Source organism: Palaemon carinicauda, chromosome 1 (assembly GCF_036898095.1).
Source record: "Palaemon carinicauda isolate YSFRI2023 chromosome 1, ASM3689809v2, whole genome shotgun sequence".
NCBI lineage: Eukaryota > Metazoa > Arthropoda > Malacostraca > Decapoda > Palaemonidae > Palaemon > Palaemon carinicauda.
Window position 1 is genome coordinate 222,194,986 of NC_090725.1, and position 5,000 is coordinate 222,199,985.

Below are 5,000 nucleotides of genomic sequence, written 5' to 3' on the forward strand. Positions count from 1 at the left end.
TACTCTTGAAAAATTTATATGAAATCCCAAACAGACTGAAATGGGATTTTGCATGATCTTTTGTGCTTGAATTGGTCACAATTATATAGTAGTGTAGATCCTGTTGTCCCTTTGAATGAGAATCTAGTCAACATAATTGATAGGCGTATCCCTTCTTGTGTGGTAAGGTACCAAGTGAAGGACAAACCGTGGTTCAATGATGATTGTAAACGTACTTATTTGGAGAAGCAGGAGGCCTATCACCTTTGGAAGGGTAACAGATCAGATTTGACCTGGAACAACTATACTCAGCTTCGAGCTTTTGCTCAGAGAGTTTATGCCTCAACTGAAAAGGAGTACAATTTAACCATAAAAGAAACCCTTTCTGGTACAACACAGGAACATAAATGGTGGTCTACCCTTAAATCCTCCTTTACTCAATCCAGATGGCTCAGTCACTCACTGTCCAAAGGAAAAGGCAACCATTTTGGCTGATGTTTTTGACAGTAAACAGAGTAATGAAAAACTTGAACTTCCTCATTTTTTTTTTCCTGAGGCTAAGCTAACTAGTTAAGCTTTTCGATCTCGTGAGATTAAAGCTCTGTTGATGGACCTTGATGCTTATGGAGGTGTAGACCCAAATGGTATTTTTCCTTTGTTTTTTTATAAAGACAGCAGATTTCTTAGCTCCAAAGTTATCTGTTATCTTGCGCAAGTTAGCAAGAAGAGGAGCTTTTAGCACTTGTTGGACAATTGGTAATGTTACTCTTCTATGGAAATGTGTTTGTGGTAGCTCAAGTCCTACTGATTACCGCCCAATTTCCATAACTCCCATATTATCTAAAGTTTTTTTCATGTCTTCTGGCAAATCGTCTTAATTGGTTTGCTGAAGGTAATCATCTAATTCCTAGTTTGCAATTTGGTTTTCGTAAAGGCCTTGGAGCATGTGATGCCCTTCTTACAATCTCCAATTCTGTACAGAAATCCCTTGATTGTGGTCAGGAACTTCGTATGATTGGCCTTGATTTCAGTGCTGCCTTTGGCCGTGTTAATCATGAGGCCCTTGTTTTCAAACTGAAACTGTTGGGATTGGGTGGGTCATTTCTTAGCATTATTATTGATTTTTTTAAGTGATAGATCTCAAAGAGTTGTTGTTGATGGGCACCATAGTGAGTATAGGAATGTGATATCTGGTGTTCCACAGGGTAGTGTTCTTGGCCCATTACTTTTCACACTATATACACATGACATGTGGTTTGGCCTAGACAACAAGTTTGTTGCATATGCAGATGATGCTACTCTCTTTGCATCAATTCCATCTCCTAAATTTAGATTTGGGGTTGGTGAATCCCTTTATAGAGATCTAGCTAGAATTAGTGCATGGTGCAAATTATGGGGTATGAAGTTGAATCCTAACAAAACTTAAAGTATGATTGTAAGTAGGTCAAGGACGGTGGCTCCTCAACATCCGGATATCAGTATTGATAATGTTTCTTTAAATTTTTATGACTCTTTTTAAAATTTTAGTTGTGATTCTCGACAGCAAATTTACTTTTGAGAAACACATTAGGTCTGTGTCTTCTTCAATTGCACAAAAAATTGGCTTATTAAGAAAGTCTTACAAGATTTTCGGTGATCAATCTATTCTGAAGAAGTGTTTTAATTCTTTCATTCTACCTTGTTTCGAGTACTGTTCTCCTGTCTGGTCTTCAGCTGCTGATTCTCATCTTAATTTGTTAGACAGAAACTTATGGTCTATTAAATTTCTTATTCCTGATCTAGATATTAATCTTTGTCACCGTCGTTCAATTAGTTCATTATGCATGTTGCATAAGATTTTTCATACCTCTGACCATCCTTTACTGTTCGTAATACTAGGCAGGCAGTTAATTCTAATAGCCAGACCTTCACCATCATGAGGCTCAATTCTACACAGTATTCAAGAAGTTTTATTCCAGCTGTTACCAAGTTGTGGAATGATCTTCCTAATCGGGTAGTCGAATCAATAGAACTTCAAAAGTTCAAAGTTGGAGCAAATGTTTTTATGTTGACCAGGGTGACATGAGTCTTTTTATTGTTTATATATGACATATCTGTTTTTAACGTTGTTAATAGTTTATATAGGACATATATGTTTTGATGCTGTTACTCTTTTTAGAATAATATATTGTAATTTCTTCTCATCATTTATTTATTTCCTTATTTCCTTTCATCACTGGGCTATTTTTCCCTGTTGGAGCCCTTGGGGTTTATAGCATCAGGCTTTTCCAACTAGGGTTGTAGCTGGGCTAGTAATGATAATATATATATATATATATATATATATATATATATATATATATATATATATATATATATATATATATATATATATATATATATATATATATATATATATATATATATTATATATATATATATATATATATATATATATATATATATATAAAGGGGTTTTTGGATGTTAGGATTATGAGGCCATAAAATTTAAGAGATGATCAGGAGGGACCGGAAGGAGAAAAATAGTAATAGGAAGAGACCACATCCGGAGGAAAGCTTGTCCCGGAAAAAGAAGATCCGAGAAAGATTGCGTTCTTTCCACCGACGACGCTTTTCTTAAAAACTGAGCTGCAGCATCTCGGCTTTTGCAGGGCTGGCAAATGCAGAGCAAAAATATGTTCCCTCCATGATATGCAGCAAATTAAATCTTCAAGCTGTATACGCTCTGAGGGGCATAAGAAAAGATTCTTGCTGTATTCACAATAGAGAAAAACAACCGAGGATTTCATCTGTTTAATGAAATTTCCTCCAGCACGCAAGAGCAAAATTCGAATTTTCTCGAAACGTTGTCTTTTCATACTAAAGGAGAACCACATAAAAGATGATGAGGCAAAACATTAATATGACGATGAGCGGGGTGCGGAACACCTTTTTTTTTCTTTCTTTTTTTCTTAGTGCCGGTGAAAATACAATTCTCCTGCCAAAAAAATCTCTCTCTCTCTCTCTCTCTCTCTCTCTCTCTCTCTCTCTCTCTCTCTCTCTCTCTCTCTCTCTCTCTCTCATCGTTATAACGCCAGTTTCTTTATATATGTTTAAATACTGGTATTTTGACAGTTGATATGATTAAAGAGAATTTAATTTAGCAATTTCCCACTCCTGTAACATATACATGCAAACTTAAATTCTCGTCCCGACATATTCCTGGATTACTAGATAAATTCATCATGACAAGGAAGAAATTATATTTCCATAAAATTATCTTTTTATTTTCTTTTGCCTTTTATAACCCTGGGCACTGGGTTTTTCATCTCTATAACGGTTTTCTTTTTTACAGTTTGGTAGTACATCTAATAATTATTGTTCTTTATTGTATGTAAGATAGGCATTGTTAATTATATCCTGGTGGTACGCTCGTCGTTTTGGTATTTGCTATGCTTTTATTTTTTTTCTCTTATATTAGAAGTCAATATTGCTAATTTAACCAGAGAAAAAACTCTTCATATTGCCTAGTTCAATTACTTGCCTGAATACCTAATGTTAACTAAGAACTGGGCAGCCCAGTTAACCTCAGCTTAAATATCCTACTCAATTGTGAATCTAGAAATAGTTTTATTCAGGAAGCCCTTGCTGGTGGTTGTCTGGTACACTTGCGAAGACTCACTGTTTTTTTAGAGGTAAAATCCAATGTTATTTGATTTAGTATAAACTGATATGGTAAATTATACCTCAGTTGTCAACACCAAGACACACAGAAAAGGGAGCTGGTCTTTCCTGCTTTATTTCGGAGTAAAGCGGAGACTACATCATTGCTTAAACATTATGCAAAGTTCTTATTAGACAAAAGGCTTTCCGCCAGGTATGGTATAATGAGACCACTAGCAACATAAGGTATGGGAGGGGATTTAATTTGTTTGGTCATATGTTACATAGTTCAATATGACTGGCTAATTATAGGCTGGTCTGTAGTTTTACTCATGTGTACCTTAACTGCGCCATTAAGGTAGCTTAAGCTAAGGTCCCATGCGATGGGATGTAGGTGGACAACCTTATTTTGAAGACCAACCCGCTCTTCTACACACAAAGGGTTTTGTCCTGAACAAGTTACAATAAGTTTCATTTCGTAGTTTATATATGACTTATTCATTCATCATCGTTATTAATATAATTGTATTCTATATTTTATTCTCCTTTAAAGTTTACTCTTTACTTATCTATATCCTTTTCTCACTGGGCTGTTTTCACTTTTTGAGCACATTTGCTTACATATTTTTTTTTTCCTTTTCAAGTAGGGTTGTAGTTTACTTAGTAATAAAACTATTAACGATAAAAATGCCTTCATGAAGACCAATGCACTCTACCAATTTACATTATCTAGTGTAAGAATTTTGTGACCGCTACATTGAGATGAGCAATGAAAGTTATTAAATCGGTAATGCTAGGGATGTTCGATGTCTATGAGTACTTGACTCTATACACCTACTGTAATTAAGAAAAATAAATAAAAACAAGCCACAAAATTATACAGGAATGTTTCTCTTTCAAACTAGCAAGAGTAGGAATCATTCTCGCCAACAAGTAAGCCTCCACACATCACTAGTTCATAGGGATAACAGTCTGCCTGGCCACACCAGTGCCATAATCACTGACTTATAGTTGAAACAAAGCACAAAATTACCCGTAAAACACAAACTAAAACAGCCCTCCCTCACCTCAACAGTCACTCACAGAACTCATCTTCCAATTCAATAATATGACAGCTTCCTTGACCCAGTAATCATTATGACAGCTCAACGGAAAGCTCCTAGACAGTGCCAAAGGAAAGTTATATCAGCTTGAGCTTCTCCTTCAGACGGAATTTACGCCCAAACTAGAAGTCACTACAAAAGCATTTCATGTCTCTCATAGTTACCACCATTCTGGCATATATACGAACTATAATAGCAAAAAAAAAAAAAAAAAAAAAAAAAAAACATTGTTATACAATATACTTGTTGTTGTTGAAGATTGCCTGGACCTTGCGG

At 35.3% G+C, this 5,000-nt stretch overlaps 1 protein-coding gene across 1 annotated transcript in view; it reads right to left on the reverse strand.

Annotated features, from left to right (window-relative positions):
- Positions 1 to 5,000, reverse strand: part of LOC137644090 (zwei Ig domain protein zig-8-like) — a 117,503-nt gene that overhangs the window by 57,248 nt on the left and 55,255 nt on the right. The window lies entirely within an intron of this gene.